General features: G+C 40.4%; 2 pseudogenes; both read left to right on the plus strand.

The window, feature by feature from the left end:
- Positions 1–4,856: 4,856 nt before the first annotated feature.
- On the plus strand, positions 4,857–18,995 carry LOC122907399 (annotated as a pseudogene).
- A 90-nt stretch (positions 18,996–19,085) lies between these two features.
- On the plus strand, positions 19,086–21,102 carry LOC122907400 (annotated as a pseudogene).
- Positions 21,103–26,906: the final 5,804 nt, after the last annotated feature.

A 26,906-nucleotide genomic window follows, 5' to 3' on the forward strand; every position in this document is an offset into this window, starting at 1 on the left:
TTTCCGTAGAGTTCCAGAGGATGGGAATACATATCGTGGCCTCCTGGTCCGGCCCGGAGGAGCCAAGAGCCTGGGGCCCCGCTCCCCAGTGTGCCCTCAGCGAACAGCTCCTAGTAACTCCCATCTGCCTAACCTCCGGCCGCGCTCTGAGCTCACGGAGCCTGTGACCTGTTCAACGCAACACCGAGTTGTGAGCTTACTGTCAGCTCTGTCTCTATAGCCGGCTTTCCTGTTCCAATATCCGCAAGCTCTGCAACACTGAGACACCCCCGATCCTTCTGTGACCCTGCGAGACCTGAGGCCACGCCAACCCTGTGTGGGCTTCACCCCGGTTTAGCTTCTGGAGCGATGTCCCTCAGTGGAACAGAGTTCTAAAAGTCCTGATTTTGTGCTCTGTTGCTCCGCCGCTTGCCACTAGCCTGCCCCTCCCCCCGGGGTCTATCTTCCCATCGCTTTGGATTCACTTCTCTACCAGTCCTACTTTTCAGAAAGTGGTTGTTTTTCTGTTTCTAAAATTGCTGTTCTTCTTCTCTTTGATCTGCCAATGGATTTTCAGATGTTTGCAATCTTTAGATAAGCTCTCTAGCTGATCTCCTGCTAGCTGAAGTAGTCTCAGCCTGCTACTTCTCCGCCATCTTGACTCCTCCCCCTCAACTATATTAAAACATTTATATTCTTAATAGAGATTATAGTATTTTGCTGAAGGCAAATTATTTATTTGGGGTTTACTAGTGCTCAACTGAATTGTGCCTCAACTCTAAGCTGAAGTCTTAAGGCCCAGAGTGACTGACTGAACTTGGAGACAGGGCCAGTGACAATGTGCTAAAGATTAAATAAAACCATGAGTGGGGTCCGAATTCAGCAGGGATGGTGTCCTTTTAAGAAGAGGAGAGATATCTATGCTTGTAGGCATTGGCAGAGAAGGTGGCAAGTGAGTTCCCACTAGAACCTGAATGCTGCTGGCACCTTGATCTTGAAGTTGCAGTCATCAGAACTGTGAGAAAATAAATTTCTCCTGTTTAAGCTGCCCGGGCTATGGTATTTTCTTATGGCAACCTGAGCAGACTAAAACAAGTAACTAATAAAACAGTGCACCTGTGTGTTTTCAATTTCATCTGTGGTTGCCTTGATACTTCTGATCTCTGACAAAGGTGATGAATATTCATTTGAGTCAACAGTTTCATTATAATGATATATTTTTTTTTTACTTAACAAGAGTGCACTTACTATTAAATTCATAGAGTATGAAAGCACCCATCATTTTGTACTTCAATTTATTTTCACATATTTAGTGAGTATTTGCAATATAAGGATTTGGAATTTTCTGTTTTTTATACTTAAAATCATATTTCCATAATTTGTCCAATGTGGAATTTGAGATGATGATGGATAAAGCTTACCTGATACAAAGTTCAGCTCCTTCTTTATGCTTAAAGATAGATGTTTAAGAGTGAGTGTCTGGGCTTTGGTATTTCAGACTTAGAAGTAGAAGAAGTTTGTTGAATGTCAACTGCAAGATTTCTATTATACAAAGGAAAGCACTGATTGACTAAAGGGAATTTAAATGACTTACCCTCAATGATAAATTTTGTCAGGAGTAAGAAAGGGAAAAACTTGCTGACCTAGTGGCAGTGAAAACTGAAACACAAACCACAACTTAAAAGTATATCCTGAATCATTAAATAGAAAGTGCCAGAGAAATCGTGTTTATCACCCATTATCTAAACTCGTTCTTTTAACACGAGTTTACTTAGACCTGTGTGGTTTAGATCAGACTACACCCAAGCTGACCAATGGTGATTCTACATGGGCTCACAAATCCTAAAGACAGAGACCTCCGACAGTTCCAGCAACCCTTGCATTGACACCATCTGACCAATGCTTCCCAAGGTCATCCCTTGACTCCAGCACCTAAAAGTCCAGAAGTTCTCTTTCCCTGACTTCATCCTCTTTCTTTTGCAGTACTCTACAAAGTCCCATGGTGTGTAGACTCTTTTGCTGCATTAAGTCATAACTTTTGACAACAGGTGTGTACCTGGTGGTCTTTGGTTGATGGGAATTAAAGTTAGTCAAAGCAATAGTAAGAAATCATAGAATTCTTTGGATTCTATTTCAGAGACTCCCACTTCACCCCTTAATTTATCCTAGCAGAAGTCCACTCCATTTTTCAAGTTGTATTTCTGGTTCAGAGAAATCCTATCTTTCCACTTAGGCCTTTATTTCTTTACCATTTTAAAGATTACAATGGGAAGACATCTTTAAAAATATTAGTTTCTGAATTCAGCACCAATGGCAAAAATTGAATAGAATCAAAATACTCTAGTAAATCTATCTTAAATTCTTGACTAAAAATAGTATGTATTATTTGGTATAGGCACATTTATTTAATACAGTAAATTCATATCTGATATAACTATGTATCATAATATAATGAACAAAATTACACATTGAACATATTGATAATATTCATGTTAAGGTTTGATAGGGGAATTTAAATTATTATTGTTAATTCTTTTTCTATCTGTTTTTCATAAGCTTCCAAAGATGTAGTCTTATTAAATAAAATTCACAAATGATATAACTATATTTATACACTGACAAGCCAGAGCCTACTGATATATTTCAATATATGCATTTCATTTGAAATGATAACGGTTTTCAGACAATATACACTAATTTTATTGAAAGGTCATGCTAAGAGAGAAGGTGGAAGATCTATAAAAGCTACAATGCTGGATAAGTCTAGTCACTACTAGCAAGTAACCAACTAATTCACTTTTAAAACCGCAAATATGTACTTTCAAATTATCCTGAAATCACATAAAATTAGAAATGACTAAAACAAAAGTACACAATAAAATTTAGAATTGCTTAAAACAAAGTGTATATTCATTCCGTATGGGGGAACACCAGATTTTTCCCAAAGGTAAATATCAGAAAAGAACCTTAGTATATACTTTAGAGAAATTAGTATATCATCTAATGAAAATATAAAGCAGTATAGTAGAATATCATCTGATGCTTGATTCTGAAAAGAGTTTTTGAATTTTCCTATTTCAAATATTTGCAGTATTATCTTGGGCAAGTCACTTGAACTCTCTGAGATGGTGTTTTATCAGAGTAAGAGATGCTCTTTCTGCCCATCGGGTTTATTGTGGAGTTTAACAGGAAGGAAGTAGACATAGAAGGCTTGATAAGCTATATAAAGAACCTACATATATACTCATGGAAAATGAGAGGTTCTAAAATCACATAGCAAAAAAAATAAAAAATAAAAAACAAAAAAAATAAAATAAAATCACATAGCGAAATAAGTGATACATTTTTAAGAATGAAAATATTACATGATAGAACTATCTTTTAAATGAGAATAATTTCTTTGGTCATATGTTCACTATAATGTCAGATTACATATTGCTTAGCAAAATGCAATGAAAAGCACATCTCTACTATGGGGAAGCTTAATGACCTTAATATAATCACTTAGTTTCTTTGAGCCTTAGTTTTCTCATTTGCAAGTTTGAGATAAAGAAGAAAAGAGCAGAAAATTGCAATCAGATGAGGTTAGCGGTCATAGTGACTGAAATGGCAAAACAGTGCCTAATCCCTTCTACTTTTTCTTCAACTGGCTGATTTATCAGTATTTTCCTATTCAGTTTCTGTGCCATCCCTCTTCTCCCAATGAATCAACCCCCCTCTCCAGATCAAGGCTAGAACACAAAACAAAACAAAACAAAACAAAATCAAGTTACTTCTCAGGACTCTAGGCAAATTCTCATCATTTTTTTTATATAGTTCAACCTGGGCAAACTTATATTCCCATATTAGTGTAGGGGCCTACTTAGCCAGAGTGACTCCATCTCGGTTAAACAGCCATTTTGTTGTTTGTGCAGTAAAACTTAAACTGACCCTGCCCCCCCCAGAGGAACTTACTTAAAAGCAAGACTGGGAAACCAGTAAAATATGGTTGACCAGTCCCTGATAACAGAGCTTAAATATAAGGACAGATCAGGTCAGGTGGAGATAACAGAGCCCAGAATGTAAGGACTAGTCAGGCCAAGTGGAGACAATCTCATTGGCCAGGCTCAACCACATGGCCTTTGCTCTATAAAAGCTAGTCTGTGAAGCTGCAGGGCAGGGGGTCAGAGGGGTGGGGGTTAGGGGGGTCCCTTTCTCTGTAAGAGATGCCTCAGCCAGTCGGTTTGATTCTCGGTGCTGGCATGAAATAAAGCTTTGCTTGACCTTCACTTTGTATCAGTCTCACTCCTTTGATCACGGACCCCATCATAAGAGGTTCTGTTCTACCTAATAAAGAATCAGCAGCAGCTTTTCCTTGCTATGTAAGCATATAAAAGGTAGAAAAACAAAGGACATAAAGAGATAGCTTAACTTTAAAAAATATAACCTTCCCTAAGTTTTTAATGCATGCCTTCTCACCAGTTGTTTCTGTTTGTTACTGGTCAGATTACAGTGCTACAAGTATAGGCGGGGGAGCCAATGGGCGGGCTAGGGAGTAGCATTTTCAGCAGCATCTGCCCAGACTACATTTGCCGGAAGCTCGGAGGCCGAAGGATGGAAATATCACACAGAGGACCGCCGTAAGATCTCGCCTTGGGCTCTGGGCCTTCCGCAAGGCTGGAGGCTTGCAGCGTGGCTTCTCTGCCAGCTCACGGCCACCCTGGCTCCAGCGGCCTCGACACGCAGGGGACTAGAGGTGCGGGAGCCGCTCTACACCTGTCAGTCCCCACACGGCTCTCAGGTCAGGCCACCGGGGTGCCGCCTGGAGCTTCGTCCCCTATCCCCTGCTTCCCTTGGGGCTCCAAACTCGGGATGCCTGGGCGAGTGTCTTCATGAACCCAGAGGATGTCCGGGAAGCACTACAAAGGTCCTGAAGTCAGTTGTTGCATCAAATACTTCATATTTGGCTTCAACGTCGTATTTTGGTTTTTGGGAGTAACATTTCTTGGAACTGGGCTATGGGTGTGGAATGAAAAAGGAGTTCTGTCTAATATCTCTTCCATCACCAATCTCCACAGCTTTGACCCAGTCTGGCTCTTCCTCCTGGTGGGAGGAGTGATGTTCATTTTGGGATTCGCAGGGTGCATTGGAACGCTATGAGAAAACATGTTCCTTCTGAAGTTCTGGCAGTGCTCTGGGGCTTTTGGAGCTGATTATTGGAACCTAAATATTTACTTCAATTGTACAGATTCCTATGCAAGTCAAGAGCGATGTGGCATGCCATTCTCCCGCTGCACTAAAGACCCCCAGAAGTTGTTATCAACACTCAGTGTGGCTATGATGCCAGGCAAAAACCAGAAGTTGACCAGCAGATTGTAATCTATATGAAAGGCTGTTTGCCCCAGTTTGAGAAGTGGTTGTAGGAGAATTTAACCATCGTGGCTGGTATTTTCATAGGCACTGCATTGTTACAGATTTGGGGGATCTGCCTGGCTCAGAATTTGGTTAGCGATATCGAAGCTGTCAGGGCCAGCTGGTACAGCCCTGCCTCACTTATGACACTAGACAGACCCAGCCTTCCTGACCCTCCAGCATGCCCTGCCTCATCCACGCTACAATCCCATGGGATGGAACTGCGGAGAACTTGGTTTGGGGCGAGTAGAACTGGGAAATGCTGTTCTCTGACCAAATTAAAAAGATAACCAGTATGAAAGTCATTGTGCCGTGCATTTCTACTGTATCTATGAATTTATGGATGGTTGGATACTTATCAAAAAAGAAAAAAAGGGAGGGTGCAGTACCCAGCAGTATTGAATTTGTGGAACACTCAGTCTTGTTCTCTCCTTCAGTGATCAAAGGGCTGGGACAGGCAGTTTTTGCTCTTCATCAGAACTTGAAGGGACTTTCTGGTCCATGGCCTAAAGAAGTGCATCTTTTCTAAAATTCAACCCCTAACCTGGTAGGGCTGTGGGGTTTTTTGTTTTGTTTTGGTGTTTTTGTTTTTGTTTTTGTTTTTTGGCATCACTTCACTATTCAATTCAGGGACCTGTTAAAACTATCATCCCAAGAAGAAAACAGCTTGTCTTTGGTTCAGATGTTGTGATCACATTCAACAAGTCATGAGGGTGGGCACGCCTGGTCCCTCCTGGAGTGTCTCTTTTAAGGGGACTTGTGTGTTTCATGTGTATGAAGTAAGGGCTTTGGAACACTCAATGATGCAGAATTTTAACAGGAGAGATTGTTGTTGTCAGGAGGCCTGAGCTGTATTTTCTATGAAATTTAAGGGGAAAATGAGGTTAATGGAGAGACATTAACTAATACCCCTCTCTCCAGCTCACCAAATTAGTTGTTGGATTCTTTGGAAACTGGAATATTCTGCTGTTTTGTTTTGCTTTTTTGTTTTGTTCTGCTTTTTTGTGTGTTTTTGTTTTTGTCTCCCAAAAGTGAGAGCTAGGATGCAGTTTCTCTTAAAGTGATTTCTTAATCAGCTCAAATATCAATTTTTTTGTGTACTCTCCCTGCATGATCTGTGAATCTGACTCTACCAGCTCCTTTTCCTGCCATCTTTCCTACAAACATTTATAAATGTTATTTGGACAGCATTTATTTCATAAGTTCACCAGCTTGAGCGGTGTGGCATGTTCTCTGTGGCCAGGAAGGGTCCAACCAGCTGGGCTATTGCAAGTGCTTCTGTGGACTCCATGATACCTTTACCCTAACAGTCTTCAGGGCCCTGTCTGCAGCTCCCACCCCCTTCTCTTTGAATGGAATCGCACCTAATTCTGAAACAGTGTTGACACCATCAGAAATATCAATGTGAATTTTTCCGCCTTGTCATTTTGTCCAGCTAAGAGTAGATGAAGGAGCAAGTAAAATACTAAAAGTGAGGCAACAATCCCAGGAAAATATACTTTAACCAAATGAGAAGAGATCCCAAATCGTGAGGGCGGATTTCTCCCCCCTCACGATTGGGTGAGGGATTTCCTCTGATTGGGATCTCCTCTGATTGGGATCTCCCAATCTCTTCTGATTGGGATCTCTTCTGATTTGGGGATAAAAAGAGGTTCAAAAATAATGAAAGAAAAAAAGAATTTAAAAAAGAAAATGACTAAAGAAAAGTATAAAAAAGAAAAAATATATATATATTAGATAAACTAGTTTAAAAATGTTAAAAAAGAAAAGGGCAAACGTTAAAAAAAAAGTTCAGCTGAAGAAGAGGGAAAAAAATGAAAAAGAAAAAAATTAAATTAACTGCAAGACTAAAAAATCACAGGGAGAAAGCCATGAGTTCCGTGGTTTGTTTTCTCCTCCTCTGGAAATCTGCTGCTCTTCTTGGTATTGAAACTGCACTCCTTGGTAGGTAAACTTAGTCTTGCCTGGATTTCTTGTTGATCTTTTGGGGGAGGGGCCTGTTGTAGTGATTCTCAAGTGTCTTTGCCCCAGGCGGAATTGCACCGCCCTTATCAGGGGCCGGGCTGAGTGATCCGCTTGGCTTTGCTTTCAGGAGCTTTTGATCCCTGAGCGCTTTCCATAGAGTTCCGTAGAACGGGAATACAAATGGTGGCCTCCTGGTCTCTGGCCCGGAGGAGCCGAGAGCCTGGGGCCCCGCTCCCCAGTGCGCCCTCAGCGAACAGCTCCTAGTGACTCCCATCTGCCTAACCTCCGGCCACGCTCCGAGCTCACCGAGCCTGCGACCAGTTCAAGGCAACACCGAGTTGTGAGCTTACTGTCGGCTCTGTCTCAGTAGCCGGCGTTGCCGTTCCAATATCCTCAAGCTCTGCAACACTCAGACACCCCCGATCCTTCTGTGACCCTGCGAGACCTGAGGCCACGCCGACCCTGCGTGGGCTTCGCCCTGGTTTAGCCTCTGGAGCGATGTCCCTCAGCGGAACAGACTTTTAAAAGTCCTGATTTTGTGCTCCGTTGCTCCGCCGCTTGCCGGGAGCCGGCCCCTCCCCCCGGGGTCTATCTTCCCGTCGCTTTGGATTCACTTCTCCACCAGTCCTACCTTTCAGGAAGTGGTTGTTTTTCTGTTTCCAGAATTGCTGTTCTTCTTCTCTTCGATCTGCCGATGGATTTGCAGGTGTTTGCACTCTTTAGATAATCTCTCTAGCTGATCTCCTGCTAGCTGAAGTAGTCTCAGCCTGCTACTTCTCCGCCATCTTGGCTCCTCCCTGATTTGCAAATGTTAAACCATCCTTGTAGCCCAGGGATGAATCCTACCCGGTCATGGTGGGTAATCTTTTTAATGTGCTGTTGGATCCTGTTGGCTAGGATCTTGTTGAGAATCTTAGCATCCATATTCATCAATGATATCGGTCTGAAATTCTCCTTTTTGGCAGGGTGTTTGTCTGGTTTGGGGATCAGGGTAATGCTGGTTTCATAGAAAGAGTCTGGAAGTTTTCCTTCTGCTTCAATTTTTGAAACAGCTTCAGGAGAATAGGTGTTATTTTTTCTTTGAAAGTTTGGTAGAATTCCCCAGGGAATCCGTCAGGTCCTGGGCTCTTTTTTTGGCGGGGGGGAGGTTTTTGATCACTGCTTCAATCTCTTTACTAGATATCAGTCTATTCAGGTTGTCGATTTCTTCCTGGTTCAATTTTGGGAGTTTATAGTTTTCCAGGAATGCATCCATTTCATCTAGATTGCTAAGCTTATTGGCATATAACTGTTGATAATAACTTCTGATGATTGTTTCTACTTCCTTAGTGTTAGTTGTGCTCTCTCCCTTTTCATTCATAACTTTATAAATTTGGGCTTTCTCTCTTTTCTTTTGGATTAGTGTGGCCAGTGGTTTATCGATCTCACTGATTCTTTCAAAAAAACAGCTTCTATTTTCATTGATACGTTCTACTGTGTCTCTGGTTTCTCCCTCATTGATCTCAGCTCTAATCTTGATTATTTCCCTTTTTATGTGTGGAGTTGGTTTGATTTGTTGTTGATTCTCCAGTTCTTTAAGGGGTAGAGACAGCTGCTGTGTTCTGAATTTTTTTTTTTTTTGAGGGAGGCTTGGATGGCTATGTACTTCCCCCTTAGGAGTGCCTTTGCTGTATCCCATAGGTTTTTGGACCAAAGTGTCTTCATTCTCATTGGTTTCCATGAATTGTTTCAGTTCTTCTTTGATCTGGTTGATCCAAGCATTCTTAAGCAAGGTGGTCTTTAGCTTCCAGGTGTTTGAGTTCCTTCGGAACTTTTCCTTGTACTTGAACTCCAGTTTCAAAGCATTGTGATCTGAGAATATGCAGGGAATAATCTCAGTCTTTTGGTATTGGTTGAGTCCTGATTTGTGACCCAGTATGTGGTCTATTCTTGAGAAGGTTCCATGTGCACTTGAGAAGAATGAGTATTCTGTTGTTTTAGGGTGGAATGTTCTGTATATATCTATGAGGTCCATCTGGTCCAATGTGTCATTCAATGCTCTTGTTTCTTTATTGATTTTCTGCTTCAATGATCTGTCTCTTTCTGAGAGAGGCGTGTTAAGATCTCCTACTATTAGTGTATTCATATCAATATGACTCTTTATCTTGATTAACAGTTTTCTTATGTAATTGGCTGCTCCTATATTGGGGGTATAGATATTTACAATTGTTAGATCATCTTGGTGGATAGTCCCTTTAAGGATTATATAGTGTCCTTCTGTATCTCTGACTACAGTCTTCAGTTTAAAAATCCAATTTATCTGATATGAGAATTGCTACCCCAGCCTTCTTTTGAGGCCCATTGGCATGAAAAATGCTTCTCCATCCCTTCACTTTCAGTCTGCGTGTATCTTTAGGTTCAAAATGGGTCTCTTGTGGACAACATATGGATGGGTCCTGTCGTTTTATCCACTCTGCAAACCTGTGCCATTTTATGGGCACATTTAGGCCATTCACATTGAGAGTGATTATTGATAGATACGTTTTTATTGACATCATGTTACCTTTGAAGTCTTTCTTTCTGTAGATTGCCTCTATATTTCTGTTCAATGCTATTCTTAGGATTTTTCCTCTTCTATAGACCCCCCCTTAATATTTCCTGCAGTGTCGGCTTGGTAGTTGCATAGTCTTTTAAGCCTTGCCGGTCTTGGAAACTCTTTATCTCTCCATTCATTTTGAATGTCAGTCTTGCTGGATAAAGTATTCTTGGCTGCATGTTCTTCTCATTTAGTGCCCTGAATATATCTTGCCAGCCCTTTATGGCTTGCCAGGTCTCTGTGGACAGGTCTGACGTTATTCTGGTGGGCTTCCCTCTGTAAGTAAGGAGCCTCTTTGCCCTGGTGGCTTTCAAGAGATTATACCTACAATTATGATTCCTCAATTTGACTATCAGGTGTCGTGATGTTTTTTTGGAATGTATAATCTTGGGTGGAGTCCGTTCAGCCTCTAGTACATGAATGCTGGTTCCATTCACGAGATTGGGGAAAATTTCATGAATAACTTGTTCCACGATATCTTCTAGACTTCTTTCTTTCTCCTCCCCTTCAGGGATTCCAATAATTCTGATGTTGGAATGCTTCATGGCATCATTTATTTCCCCGATTCTGCTATCGTGGTTTCTAAGCTGTTTGTTCCAGGCTTCCTCCTGATCCTTTCTCTCTATTGTTTTGTCCTCCAGATCACTAGTTCTATCTTCTGTCTCAGTTACTCTAGCTTTGAGAGAATTTAGGTTAGATTGGAACTCATCAAGAGCATTGTGAATCTCAGCCCTGGTAGCTTTAAGCTCCGCCCTAACATTGTGAATATCATCTCTTGTCGCTTTCAGCTCAGCCCTAATCAATTCCGTTTGGTCATCCATGGCTTTCTCCAACCTGGCTATTGCCTGGATAATTGTTAGCCTGAATTCTCTTTCCGACATATTGTCTATGTTGATAGCCATTAGCTCTGTTGCAGAAGGTCCATCCTCTGTATTTTTCTTCTGTTGAGCATTCCTCCTCCTAGTCATTTTGGTGAGAGATGACTGAACAGATGTAGCTGGATGTATTGACCGTGGTGCAGTCAAGGTGCACCCTGGAACACTTCTGAGCAATCAGAATTCCACACCCAAACGAGAGACTAAAGAAAAGAAAAAGAAAAAGAGAGAGAGAGAGAGAGACAGGAAAGAAAGGGAAGATGAAAGGGAAGGTTCAGCCCAAATGGGCCCCAAGGTAAGATTTATGAAGTAGACAAACAAAAACAGACTAACAAAAAGACTGATAAAAGTATATGACAAGAGAATATATATATATATATATGCAAATAAAGGAAGAACCTCATCAAAAAGAACCCCAAGTGTAAGATTTATATACTATCAGGACAAACACAAAAACACAGAAACACTGGTGGAAGAAAAAGATGGGAGAGTGGTTATAAATTCTCAGTGTGGGCGAGGAAGGTTGTTTTGATTCTTCCTGGATGTATCTTGTTATCTTTGTTAAACGACTCAACTTTCCTAAGATAAAGGGGATTAAAAATTGGTTTACCGAGGAGGAGGAGTCAAGATGGCGGAGAAGTAGCAGGCTGAGACTACCTCAGCTAGCAGGAGATCAGCTAGAGAGCTTATCTAAAGAGTGCAAACACCTGCAAATCCATCGGCAGATCGAAGAGAAGAAGAACAGCAATTCTAGAAACAGAAAAACAACCACTTTCTGAAAGGTAGGACTGGCGGAGAAGTGAATCCAAAGCGACGGGAAGATAGACCCCGGGGGGAGGGGCCGGCTCCCGGCAAGCGGCGGAGCAAAGGAGCACAAAATCAGGACTTTTAAAAGTCTGTTCCGCTGAGGGACATCGCTCCGGAGGCTAAACCGGGGCGAAGCCCACGCGGGTTCAGCGTGACCTCATGTCCCGCGGGGTCACAGAAGGATCGGGGGTGTCTGAGTGTCGCAGAGCTTGAGGATATTGGAACGGGAAAGCCGGCTGCAGAGACAGAGCCGACAGTAAGCTCGCAGCTCGGAGTTGCCTTGAACCGGTCGCAGGCTCGGTGAGCTCGGAGCGCTGCCGGAGGTTAGGCAGACGCGAGTTGCTGGGAACGGTTCGCTGAGGGCGCACAGGGGAGCGGGGCCCCGGGCTCTCGGCTCCTCCGGGCCGGAGACCAGGAGGCCGCCGACCAGGAGGCCGCCATTTGTGTTCCCGTCCTCCGGAACTCTACGGAAAGCGCTCAGGGAACAAAAGCTCCTGAAAGCAAAGCCGAGCAGATCACTCAGCCCGGCCCCTGGTAAGGGCGGTGTAATTCCGCCTGGGGCAAAGACAGTTGAGAATCACTACACCAGGCCCCTCCCCCAGAAGATCAACAAGAAATCCAGGCAAGACCAAGTTCACCTACCAAGGAGTGCAGTTTCAATACCAAGGAGAGAGCAGCAGAATTCCAGAGGAGGAGAAAACAAACCACGGAACTCATGGCTTTCTGCCTGTGATTTTTTAGTCTTGCAGTTAATTTAATTTTTTCCTTTTTCATATTTTTTCTCTTCTTCTGCTAAAATTTTTTATAACTTTTACCCTTTTCTTTTTTACGTTTTTTAACTAGATTATCTAATATATATTTTTTTTTCTTTTTTATACTTTTCTTTATTCATTTTCTTTTTTTTAATTCTTTTTTTTCTTTTTTATCTTTCTTTCTTTTTGAACCTCTTTTTATCCCCAAATCAGAAGAGATCCTAATCTCTTCAATCTTTTTTTTTCTTAATTCTATTTTAAATTCTTGATTGAATTTTTAATTCAATCTCTTTTTTTTAATCCTTTTTTTCTTTTTTTTCTTTCTTTCTTTTTGAACCTCTTTTTATCCCCAAATCAGAAGAGATCCCAATCAGAAGAGATTGGGAGATCCCAATCAGAAGAGATTGGGAGATCCCAATCAAAGGAGATCCTAATCAGAGGAGATCCCTCACCCAATCGTGAGGGGAGATTTGGGATCTCTTCTGATTTGGTAAAAGCATATTTTCCTGGGATTGTTGCCACCCTTTTAGTATTTTACTTGCTCCTTCATATACTCTTAGCTGGACAAAATGACAAGGCGGAAAAATTCACAACAAAAAAAAGAACAAGAGGCAGTATCGAAGGCTAGGGACCTAATCAATACAGACATTGGTAATATGTCAGATCTAGAGTTCAAAATGACAATTCTCAAGGTTCTAGCCGGGCTTGAAAAAGGCATGGAAGATATTAGAGAAACCCTCTCCAGAGATATAAAAGCCCTTTCTGGAGAAATAAAAGAACTAATATCTAACCAAGTTGAAATCAAAAAAGCTATTAATGAAGTTCAATCAAAAATGGAGGCTCTCACTGCTAGGATAAATGAGGCAGAAGAAAGAATTAGCGATATAGAAGACCATATGACAGAGAATAAAGAAGCTGAGCAAAAGAGGGACAAACAGCTACTGGACCATGAGGGGAGAATTCGAGAGATAAGTGACACCATAAGACGAAACAACATTAGAATAATTGGGATTCCAGAAGAAGAAGAAAGAGAAAGAGGAGAAGAAGGTATACTGGAGAGAATTATTGGGGAGAATTTCCCCAATATGGCAAAGGGAACGAGCATCAAATTTCAGGAGGTTCAGAGAACGCCCCTCAAAATCAATAAGAATAGGCCCACACCCCGTCACTTAATAGTAAAATTTACAAGCCTTAGTGACAAAGAGAAAATCCTGAAAGCAGCCCGGGAAAAGAAGTCTGTAACATACAATGGTAAAAGTATTAGATTGGCAGCTGATTTATCCACAGAGACCTGGCAGGCCAGAAAGAGCTGGCATGACATTTTCAGAGCACTAAACGAGAAAAACATGCAGCCAAGAATACTATATCCAGCTAGGCTATCATTGAAAATAGAAGGAGAGATTAAAAGCTTCCAGGACAAACAAAAACTGAAAGAATTTGCAAACACCAAACCAGCTCTACAGGAAATACTGAAAGGGGTCCTCTAAACAAAGAGAGAGCCTACAAGTGGTAGATCAAAAAGGAACAGAGACAATATACAGTAACAGTCACCTTACAGGCAATACAATGACACTAAAATCATATCTCTCAATAGTTACCCTGAATGTTAATGGGCTAAATGCCCCAATCAAAAGACACAGGGTATCAGAATGGATAAAAAAACAAAACCCATATATATGTTGCCTCCAAGAAACTCATTTTAAACCCGAAGACACCTCCAGACTTAAAGTGAGGGGGTGGAAAAGAATTTACCATGCTAATGGACATCAGAAAAAAGCAGGAGTGGCAATCCTTATATCAGATCAATTAAATTTTAAGCCAAAGACTATAATAAGAGATGAGGAAGGACACTATATCATACTCAAATGGTCTGTCCAACAAGAAGATCTAACAATTTTAAATATCTATGCCCCCAACGTGGGCGCAGCAAACTATATAAACCAATTAATAACAAAATCAAAGAAACACATCAACAATAATACAATAATAGTAGGGGACTTTAACACTCCCCTCACTGAAATGGACAGATCATCCAAGCAAAAGATCAACAGGGAAATAAAGGCCTTAAATGATACACTGGATGAGATGGACATCACAGATATATTCAGAACATTTTATCCCAAAGCAACAGAATACACATTCTTCTCTAGTGCACACGGAACATTCTCCAGAATAGATCAAATCCTCGGTCCTAAATCAGGACTCAACCGGTATCAAAAGATTGGGATCATTCCCTGCATATTTTCAGACCACAATGCTCTGAAGCTAGAACTCAACCACAAGAGGAAGTTTGGAAAGAACACAAATACATGGAAACTAAACCGCATCCTTCTAAAGAATGAATGGGTCAACCGGGAAATTAAAGAAGAATTGAAAAAAATCATGCAAACAAATGATAATGAAAATACAACGGTTCAAAATCTGTGGGTCACAACAAAGGCAGTCCTGAGAGGAAAATATATAGCGGTACAAGCTTTTCTCAAGAAACAAGAAAGGTCTCAGGTACACAACCTAACTCTACACCTAAAGAAGCTGGAGAAAGAACAAGAAAGAAACCCTAAGCCCAGCAGGAGAAGAGAAATCATAAAGATCAGAGCAGAAATCAATGAAATAGAAACCAAAAAACAATAGAACAAATCAACGAAACTAGGAGCTGGTTCTTTGAAAGAATTAATAAAATTGATAAACCCTTGGCCAGACTTATCCAAAAGAAAAGAGAAAGGACCCAAATAAATAAAATCATGAATGAAAGAGGAGAGATCACAACTAACACCAAAGAAATACAAACTATTATAAGAACATACTATGAGCAACTCTACGCCAACAAATTTGACAATCTGGAAGAAATGGATGCATTCCTAGAAACATATAAACTACCAAAATTGAACCAGGAAGAAATAGAAAGCCTGAACAGACCCATAACCAGTAAGGAGATTGAAACAGTCATTAAAAATCTCCAAACAAACAAAAGCCCAGGGCCAGATGGCTTCCGGGGGAATTCTACCAAACATTTAAAGAAGAACTAATTCCTATTCTCCTGAAACTGTTCCAAAAAATAGAAATGGAAGGAAAACTCCCAAACTCATTTTATGAGGCCAGCATCACCTTGATCCCAAAACCAGACAAGGGTCCCATCCAAAAAGAGAGCTATAGACCAATATCCTTGATGAACACAGACGCAAAAATCCTCAACAAAATACTAGCCAATAGGATTCAACAGTACATTAAAAGGATTATTCACCACGACCAAGTGGGATTTATCCCAGGGCTGCAAGATTGGTTCAACATCCGCAAATCAGTCAATGTGATACAACACATCAATAAAAGAAAGAACAAGAACCATATGATACTCTCAATAGATGCTGAAAAAGCATTTGACAAAGTACAGCATCCCTTCCTGATCAAAACCCTTCAAAGTGTAGGAATAGAGGGCACATACCTCAATATCATCAAAGCCATCTATGAAAAACCCACTGCAAATATCATTCTCAATTGAGGAAAACTGAAAGCTTTCCCACTAAAGTCAGGAACACGGCAGGGATGTCCATTATCACCACTGCTATTCAACATAGGACTAGAAGTCCTAGCCTCAGCAGTCAGACAACAAAAGGAAATTAAAGGCATCCAAATCGGCAAAGAAGAAGTCAAATTATCACTCTTCGCAGATGATATGATACTCTATGTGGAAAACCCAAAAGACTCCACTCCAAAACTGCTAGAACTTATAGAGGAATTCAGTAAAGTGTCAGGATATAAGATCAATGCACAGAAATCAGTTGCATTTCTCTACACCAACAACAAGACAGAAGAAAGAGAAATTAAGGAGTCAATCCCATTTACGATTGCACCCCAAACCATAAGATACCTAGGAATAAACCTAACCAAAGAGGCTAAGAATCTATACTCAGAAAACTATAAAGTACTCATGAAAGAAATTGAGGAAGACACAAAGAAATGGAAAAATGTTCCATGCTCCTGGATTGGAAGAATAAATATCGTGAAAATGTCTATGCTACCTAAAGCAATCTACACATTTAATGCAATTCCTATCAAAGTACCATCCATCTTTTTCAAAGAAATGGAACAAATAATTTTAAAATTTATATGGAACCAGAAAAGACCTCGAATAGCCAAAGGGATATTGAAAAACAAAGCCAAAGTTGGTGGCATCACAATTCCGGACTTCAAGCTTTATTACAAAGCTGTCATCATCAAGACAGCATGGTACTGGCACAAAAACAGACACATAGACCAATGGAACAGAATAGAGAGCCCAGAAATAGACCCTCAACTCTATGGTCAACTAATCTTCGACAAAGCAGGAAAGAATGTCCAATGGAAAAAAGACAGCCTCTTCAATAAATGGTGTTGGGAAAATTGGACAGCCACGTGCAGAAAAATGAAATTGGACCATTTCCTTACACCACACACAAAAATAGATTCAAAATGGATTAAGGACCTCAATGTGAGAAAGGAATCCATCAAAATCCTTGAGGAGAACACAGGCAGCAACCTCTTCGACCTCAGCCGCAGCAACATCTTCCTAGGAACATCGCCAAAGGCAAGGGAAGCAAGGGCAAAAATGAACTTTTGGGATTTCATCAAAATCAAAAGCTTTTGCACAGCAAAGGAAACAGTTAACAAAACCAAAAGACAACTGACAGAATGGGAGAAGATATTTGCAAACGACATATCAGATAAAGGACTAGTGTCCAAAATCTATAAAGAACTTAACAAACTCAACACCCAAAGAACAAATAATCCAATCAAGAAATGGGCAGAGGACATGAACAGACGTTTCTGCAAAGAAGACATCCAGATGGCCAACAGACACATGAAAAAGTGCTCCATATCACTCGGCATCAGGGAAATACAAATCAAAACCACAATGAGATATCACCTCACACCAGTCAGAATGGCTAAAATCAACAAGTCAGGAAATGACAGATGCTGGCGATGATGCGGAGAAAGGAGAACCTTCCTACACTGTTGGTGGGAATGCAAGCTGGTGCAACCACTCTGGAAAACAGCATGGAGGTTCCTCAAAATGTTGAAAATAGAACTGCCCTATGACCCAGCAATTGCACTACTGGGAATTTACCCTAAAGATACAAACGTAGTGATCCAAAGGGGCACGTGCACCCGAATGTTTATAGCAGCAATGTCCACAATAGCCAAACTATGGAAAGAACCTAGATGTCCATCAACAGATGAATGGATCAAGAAGAGGTGGTATATATACACAATGGAATACTATGCAGCCATCAAAAGAAACGAAATCTTGCCATTTGCAACAACATGGATGGAACTAGAGCGTATCATGCTTAGCGAAATAAGTCAAACGGAGAAAGACAACTATCATATGATCTCCCTGATATGAGGAAGTGGTGATGCAACATGGGGGCTTAAGTGGGTAAGAGAAGAATCCATGAAACAAGATGGGATAGGGAGGGAGACAAACCATAAGTGACTCTTAATCTCACGAAACAAACTGTGGGTTGCTGGGGGGAGGGGGGTTGGGAGAAGGGGGGTAGGGTTATGGACATTGGGGAGGGTAGGTGCTTTTGGGTAAATTGGAAGGGGAGATGAACCATGAGAGTCTATGGACTCTGAAAAACAATCTGAGGGGTTTGAAGTGGCGGGTGGGTGGGAGGTAGGGGTACCAGGTGGTGGGTATTATAGAGGGCACAGCTTGCATGGAGCACTGGGTGTGGTGAAAAAATAATGAATACTGTTTTTCTGAAAATAAATAAATTGGAAAAAAAATTGGTTTACCTGTAGGGATTGTATTCATTGGGGAAAGGGGATTACTTTGAAGTAACTCTATATGAATATTAGGAAATAAAAATAAAAAGGAATAAACTAGACTAAACTAAACTAAAACTTAAAAAAAATTCAAAAAATAGAAATGCAAAAGGAAAACATAGGTGTATGTATCAAAAAGTTCAGGTTAGAAGGGTATTATGGAATTTGATGTAGAGGACAGCTCACTATGATGGTAAATAGGTTAAAAAATTATCTATATAAAAGAAAATGAACCAGAGTAGTGGGAACAAAAGTTATCCTATGAAGTAGTGGTGGTTGTTCTCTTGTCGTCCTTTTTTTTTTTTTCTTTCTTGGTTTGTTTTCTGAGGGCGGGGCCTGCCACGTGGGTTTTCAGTCCATGATGTTCCCTGAGTTAAGTCCTCAGGCCCCCCTCAAGGGGGTGGGCTCTGAGGAAACTGGGTTTTTTTCAGGCTTTTGTTCTCTGGCGGTTGTTATGTTTGTTCACTTTTTTCCCCTCACCTTTACCACTTTTAATGGTTTTTGTATTTTTAGAGGAAAACAAAGTGCACCCTGACCTCCCTCTCAGAGGGAAGCCTCAGTCTGGCTGCAGAGCCCAAATAAGTTCCCCCTTGGCTGCTAGCAGAGCAGGTTCTGAATCCCGGTCCCTGGGGACACAGGATCTTTTGCTTGTACCCAAAGGCATGGCAGTGGTGGCTGTCTGGGAAGCTCTAGACCGCCAGAGAGGTTCCAAGCAGCAATCGGACACTGAGATTTTCCCGCTGGCCTGGGCTGGGAGTCCCTGGTCTTTCTGGGTCTAAGAGTACCCGGCTTGCGCGCACCTCTTTCAGGGGAGGCTATGGGTTGCGCACGGGTCTCAGGCTCTGAGAATACGGCGCAGGTGAAAGCACCAGTCTGGGCCTTCGTGCACCTCTCTGGGGGGGGGAGTTTGGTGCATGCGTCTTGGGCTCTGAAACAATGGCGCATATCAAAGGGTGCCGGCTGGGCCTTTGTACCTCTCTCAGGGGAGGATGAGGGGCACGCACATATCAGGCTCTATAGCAGGGCTCGCGCGTGTTCTGCTGTCCGGTGTGGCTCCCATCCCCTCACAGGAGCCGGACCACACGTGTTCTCAGGTGCGCTGGTGGCTTAGGGACCAAGACCTGGTTTCTCTGCCACACTCTCTCTGGCTCAGCACCGGGGAGGCTGTCCTGGGATGAGGGATTTAAGCCCCTGTCCCTAGCCGCCCCGATTCCCACAATTTCCCCCACCCCTGCGATCCTTTGCTCTTTTGAAGTGCTTTCAACCAGTCTCCAAGTTAGTGCTGGTCCACAGATGCAGGGCACTCTCGCTCGTATTGGGGGTATTACTTTCCAACTGGTCGCCTCTGGTGGCTCCCTCCCCCTTTTGTTTATCTTCCAAGATCAGTCCACCGTTCCCACACCGCTTTACCTGCCCACTGGCATCTTCTGCCCCTGTAGAGATCCAGATTTGTATAATTCTGATCTCAGGCTGATTTCATGGGTGATCGGAGTTCTTTGGTAGGTAATCAGCTCACTTTAGGGTACAGGTTGAAAAGGCGCCTCCTCCTACTTACCCGCCATCTTGTCCCTCAAGTCACAGATTTTTCTGTGTGAAGTACAAGCAGAGAATTATCTTTAGGAAATGGGACAAAATTGCAACTACTTTTCAAATGTAATCTTGACATTTTGAAAAGTGTAGTAATGGATCTGTCCTCATGGAGACAAATATTTTACCCTTCATTTCTGACCAAAATTCAGCACATTACACCTAGACTTGATCTAGTCTCCATGGTCTGTCTTAGGGGGGTTATATACTGATAAACATATGTTCCAATGAACAGCAAAAATTCACTGAATGTTTCTGTTCTCCACCTTTTCAATTGATACTGACAGTAATCTTTTTTTTTTAACCTCAGTCTTCTCAAGATAAAAATCTGTTTTTACGCAGTAAAATAGATGATTCGGTCAAAAGAAAAAGTTTGTGAGAACTTCAAAGCAACGACAGTCCCTGGGACTGAGAATTAGACCCTATGGCCCCATTCTCCCACACTTACAGAAATAAACACTATTTAAAAACATCCAGAATTTGCCTTCACTTTATCCCTTAATGATAAGTGGAAGAAATGTTTAGAGTCATAAAAATCCACCGCTATGTATGTCTTTTTTTTCCTCCTCTTTGCATTGAGATAATATATACAAAAGTGCTTTACCACCCCCGGGGTGCTGCCCGCCCATTCGCCAGCGCATCTCTCCATCCACCTGCAACAGGCAGTCCCTCTGGCTGTCCCACTGAATGGTGCCAGCGAAGCCCAAGGCCTAGGCTCTTGCTTCCTGGCAGAGGAACTGTGGTGGCTGAGGCGGGGGCACTGAAAATAGGTGGAAGAGGTAGCTTTGGCAGCGGTGGTAGCGGCAGCGGTGTGGGTAGCGGCGTCTGGCGTGTTGGAGGGCAGCACATAAAGGGGCTGCCGCCAGGTGATGCGGTGACCACTGCAGCAGGTTCAGGAGTCAAGTGGTCCCTGCCCTCAGTCCCTCTTGCCGGACCTACGCTCCTGAACTCCCCATCTTCTCTGGCCGACCCACTATCACGGAGGCGGCCTCGTAGATGGCTCTGTAGAGAATCCACAAGAATGACAGTCCCTATCAGGGTGGAGTATTTTTCTTGACAATTCATTTCCCAACAGATTACCCCTTCAAGCCACCTGAGATTGCATTTACAAAAAGAATTTATCATCCAAATATTAACAGTAATGGCAGCATTGGTCTTGATATTCTCTGGTCACAGTGGTCTCCAGCACTAACTATTTCAAAAGTACTCTTGTCCATCTGTTCTCTGTTGTGTGATCCCAATCCAGATGACCCTTTTAGTGCCTGAGAATCCTCGTATCTACAAAACAGAGAAAAGTACAACAGAATAGCTCAGGAATGGACCCAGAAGTATGTGATATAATTAAAGAAATTATTGGATAACCTCTACAAATAAAGATAGGGAAACTCTGAAAGAGAAAGTCCTTTTGATTTCCAAGTGATTGCTTTCTATGAGCCCACGCCTCATCTTCCCCTGTGCACATGTTAACCTGATATGGCAGTGCTGCATGTTGTACATACTTGGAAAAACAAACTAGAAATACTGTACTTCTGTACCAACATTGCTTCCTAGCAGAGAAGTCTGTGTGTGACAAGCCACTTCTCCAGGCATAACGTAGATGTGAGACTAAAAGTTTTCCTTACTGACTTGAATTCGGATAAGGGCAAGGTGAGGGGTGGTGGATGCTGTGTGCTTGGATGGGGAAGAAAAGCTCCATTGACCTGTAGGAGATTGTTTTAGGTGGAATCCCTTTAAACTCAGAACAGTTATGAAAAGCAAGGTGAAGAACACAAAGCTGTTTCTGTATTCATGTTTTTCAGAAGGACCTACATATTAGGTGAAAGTTATGACCAACCAGATGAAACTCTACCCACATCCTGTATTTTAAGGTCTAAGTTTCACTGGTCAACATTTAAATGGGTTGGAGCTATTAGTACATAAAGTGTGATGGGCTTTGGTTCCACATCTTTTGCATCTCCCCACCCTTCAACTTTTGTCCTTTCAGCCCCTTTCTCTCTTCCACATTCTTTGGTTTGTATGTGGTTTCTCAGTTAATACTCTTATAGCTCTTATTTTTCTTATGTTTTTAACTGCTTAGGTCTATCTGGATGTAAGCATGAAAACTCATTTAATGGAAATACTTGTGTATATTTATTTAAAGACCCAACTGCTCCTCTGGAGCTTGTACATTCAAGAATGATTAATCTGTGTAATAAACTGATAACTACAGTCATTACATATAATTTTGTGTGACTAGGCTTTTTTTTCAATTTATTTATTTTCAGAAAAACATTATTCATTATTTTTTTCACCACACCCAGTGCTCCAGTGAATAGGCTTTTTTAATTTTAAGAACTTTGTCTAGCAGAAATTAGTAGTGGATTCCCCCTGCCAAAATGTTTTCATTTATACTGGTTGCATTGCAAAATCATGAAACAATTCCAGTTTACATAGTCAAAAGGATATCTTGAAAGTAATTTTACTGGACAAAATAAGAGCATAAGCTTAAAAGCATTTCCATGAAACTTACATGTGCAGTATTTCAGGAACATGAGTGTTAAACTAATAAGAAACCTGCTTTATTAATGAAACTAAGATGCATTTCACAAAAACCTTGTAACATTTCCTTGGTACATAGGACATAAAACAAAAGCATTGCTATTTGGTAAGTTAAGCTTCTTTGATCATTATTGTTAAAAGAGCAACACTGATCAAACCTGAGAAACATGAACACAACCTTGTATTGGAGAGTATACATAATTACTTTGCACTGACATTGCAGAATGTTCATCCAATTATAAATTGTACTGTACGGGGCTTTTTGAAGTCTTCCCTTGACTCTAGTAAAGTGTAGTTTGAAACTTGTAAACAACTGTGTTTGCCAGAAACATCATTCATGTGAACTAAGCAAGTTACCTTTTCCCCCTCCTCTCCTAATCTGATTACACACCAGACCAGCCTGAAGGCAGTGTCTGATACTCTCTAGCATCAGGTTCTTTCAAATGCATCTTTACACTCTTGCACAAAAATTGAGGAATAAATGTCCACTGCTTTTGGTTTTTTTAAAACAAAGTGCTTTACCTGGAACCTATAATAAATTAGTTGCCCAATATTGTGTCATTTTGGTCTTTTAATTGTTTTGTTTCATTCATTTTTCTCTCTACACCTTGAAAATATACTAATTAAGAAATTCTAAACAATACAGTCAAACATCAGACCTCATGTTTATTATCTGCAGAACTTCCTAAATCTCTAGAACAAAAACAAAACTTTTTAATGAATTCCATCACTGACAAGTTCTTACTGGTAATTTCACACATGCGACTCATCAAAATTTTGCCTCTGTGTATGCTGAGGAATAGGAGAACTTAGATTTTTGTCACTATGCCAATGTGCTTGACTTAAGCATGATCTCTTCTTATATTTCAATGTTGTTGTCTATCATGGGGTCTGAGGACCTGGCCTTTGAAAGCACTATATAACTCGCTTCCAATGCAAACACAGTAATTTCACTTCAACACCATGTCACAATATATCTAAACAACAAAATCACATAATTAACCCAATATAACTCAATAACTTACTCAGTTCAGGGTCTTATTTTTTTCTTAATCACTTTATATTTTTACTGTCCACATGGAATTTTGCCTTTATGTACTTCCATTTCCTTAGTAGGCATATCAAACATGATGAACACAGTTCACTTACAAAGGCAAAAACTTTCTGGTAATTCATTTCATGAATTACTCTTTTTAACCTAATTGATTTTTCCTCATGGAGAATTTTAACACCTAAAATTACGTAGTGCATTTGTTTGTTTACTTATTTGCTGCACCTCTTCTATACTAGAATATCAAATTTATGAGGGCAGGAACTGTATTCCTTTGCTGCTATATCATCATTTACTATAATACCTAGCACACATCAGATGTACAATAAAGATTTGTTGCATGAATGAGCAAATAAACAAGCACAGTGAATGTCTGTCTGTACTTGTTCAATCTTATGGAGGGTCAGAAATTTACGCTATTAGGTGGGACAGGATGGCTCCAATGGAGTGGAATTGAGTATTTTGCTTCTCTTAGGTCACTTAGGCTCTGTTAAAGGACCAGAAGGTTAGAGTGTGGTTAAATTCTTCCCAGGGCTAACATCATGAACAACAGAATGCACATGGTTCCCATGAGAACCTGTTAAAACTTCAAGAGATCAATGTGTGGGGAGTGGGGGGAGGGGGGCTATGACTAGATCCCTGTGGAATTTTTGTCTCTTAGACTTGTCCATACTGAGCTTCTAGAGGTTGTCAAAGTTCAGCTTTCTCTACCCTAGTACTGCTCCTGTTTTCTGCCGGTGGATTTTTGCCATAGTAATCTATAATTCTCTGTATTCACCTGTCTTTCCAATTCTAGGGACAGCAGTCTTGCTTATAAACTCACTTCTTTCAAAGATCTCAGAAGAGCTGTTGACTTTTTAGTTTCTTCACCTTTTTACTTCTTGGAATACACTGGTAACTTCCCAGCTTCTAATATGTGGACAAGAAATGGGAAGTCCAACCCTGTATTCTTCATTTAATTTAAGAAATCTTTGCCAGACTGAAAATCAATTTCTCCTATTCTTTTCCCTAGAAGTTTCATAATTTGGGGTTTACACTTAGGTCTATGACTCATTTTGAGTTTGTTTTTGTGTATGATGTGAGGTAAAATTTGAGATTCATTTTATCATTTGTATGTGGTTAGCCCCTATTTTCAGCATAATTTGTTGAAAAGATGATCTCTATCCCCACTGAACTGCCTTGGTAACTATGTCAAATGCCAATTGGCTTTATGTATGTGGTTCTATTTTGGTCTTGCTATTCTGGTCCATTCACTTTTATCTTTAATTTTTCCTTTTAAGATTTAATTTTTAAGTAGCCTCCATACCCACCACAGGGCATGAACTCACAACCCTAAGATAAAGAGTCACTTACTCCACCAATTGAGACAGACTGGCACCCCTCATTCAGTTCTGTCTTAACTTTATGTTAATGCTACACTGTCATGATTTTTGACCTTTATAATGAATCTTGAATTTAAGTGGTGTAAATCTCCAAAGTTTTTCTTATTTTTCAATATTATTTTGGTTATTCTAAGTTCTCTTCATTTCTGCATGTATTTTGAATGTACTTTTCAGTTTCTATAAGGTGTCTGTTTGGAATTTAACTAAGACTGTTTTCATTCATAGATACATTTGGGGACAATGTACATTTTAACTGATTACTTTGGTCTGTTGGACACTTCTCTTTAAGCTTTGTACGTAAGGTCTAAAATAGCTTTTACTCTATGTTAGTTCATTTCTGCTAAACAAACAAACAAACAAACAAACAACAACAAAAAAAAACATTTTATGTGTATCTCCTGAACATCCCAGTTATCCAAATGACTCCCAGGCCTGTGTGATCTCTGAATTAGCCAGCACAGAGCTCCTGAGAATTTTCACCTCCTTAGCCTGATGAAGGTTACTCCTCTGTGTGCACAGATTAATATGCACCCACAATTTAAAAGGATCCCTCTGCCTACCTCCATCCTTTATCATATTCTGCCTTGCATGACCAGCTGGCTCAGGCTTCCCCAAAAGTAATTTCTGTTTTCTCAGTGCAACAAGACAACACAGTTACCATTGGATTTCTCCTCCCAGTGCCATGATCCAGGAAGTGTTTTTAGATAGCAAATGAAGTAACCATGACTTCGACCTCTTTTTTTTTTCTTGCCTTATGTGTCTCACTCCCATACTGTGTTTTCCAATTTATGAAAACAACTCTTTTATTTGGGTTATCTGGTTTTTAGTAGCAGAAAGGAATATTTGGTTCCATTTACTCTAATATGGACAAAACTTGAACTTGTGAATATTTTAAATAAGAATTATCTTCTCTGCTTTTGCTTATATAATAATATGTATGAACACTGATTTGTATGGAGGCTTTGTAAAATATTGTTATATGGAACCTTTCCTCTTCTGTTTTTCTTTTCCCCTATTCTTCTACATTTCTCCCACAGAAACAACTTTTATTGACTCATATGCTTCATGGTACCTCATCATCATCCTGTTAAGGGTGATTATTGCTAGGTACTCTAATGACACCACATCTTGCTAGCTTAGCAGCCTAAATGATTATCTCTCACCTAGTCATAGTCCAGTGTAATGAGTCAGGCAGAATCTCCATGGTAAGTCAAGTATCCAAGATCTTTTCATCTGTGATGTTGAATTCACAAGCAGAAGAAAAGGGGAACAAAGGGGTGATTATGCACAAGGTGTAATGATGAGGCTGAAAGTGCTGTGTTTCATTTCATCATTCAGAACTCACTTATATAGTTTCAATCAACTCATATGAAGTCTAAAAGACACAAAGGTAGTGGCGTGGGTGAATAATGACTCAGTCTTTACCACAAATACTAACTCATGCACAATTTCTCTATTCTATTTTATGTTATTTCTCCCTCTCTATCTCTGATTACAAGGTCCATTATCAACCCATCATCATGGGAAACTACTCTGGTGGATTTCCTTTGCTATGACTTTTACTCAAAACTTTGGGTTATATATATGTATATAGATATATCTCTATATAGATATATCTATATCTATATAGATATAGATATAAGAACACAATACTAAGAATTGTTTTCACTTAATAATATGATTTAAAACATATTTCTGCCATCATATGTATCTCCATAGAATACTAGAGACTTAAAATTTTCAGTTGCTTAGTATCATAACTTGAGATTCTGATTTAGAAATTATAAGCTAAGAAAAACATTCAATAAAAAGGAAAAATAAATCAAAACACTAAACAGACATAAAATAAAATAAAAACAACATTGAAAAGAACACAAAGAGCAAAAATAAGCTTTCCACAGAACTGAGATTCATAGCCATGATAGAGACACAGTGATCTAGTTTTCACAACTTATAAGAAATATATTAAGAACTGACATTATTATTTGTAATCTCAAGGACTCCAAATTCTGCTTGTTTCTTCCATTTGTACCTTCCTTTCCCCCAAATTATTTTATAGGGATCTGTCTGATCTATTGATCAGAGACCCACACTGTCAGAAATATTCTAACAGAATCTGTATTCCTAGTATTTCTAATAGTGTTCTAAAAATAAAACAAAAAACAATGTACTCATAAACATGATTTGAGAATCATAAAT

The sequence above is a fragment of the Neovison vison genome, chromosome 5, assembly GCF_020171115.1.
Source record: "Neovison vison isolate M4711 chromosome 5, ASM_NN_V1, whole genome shotgun sequence".
Classification (NCBI taxonomy): Eukaryota; Metazoa; Chordata; class Mammalia; order Carnivora; family Mustelidae; genus Neogale; species Neogale vison.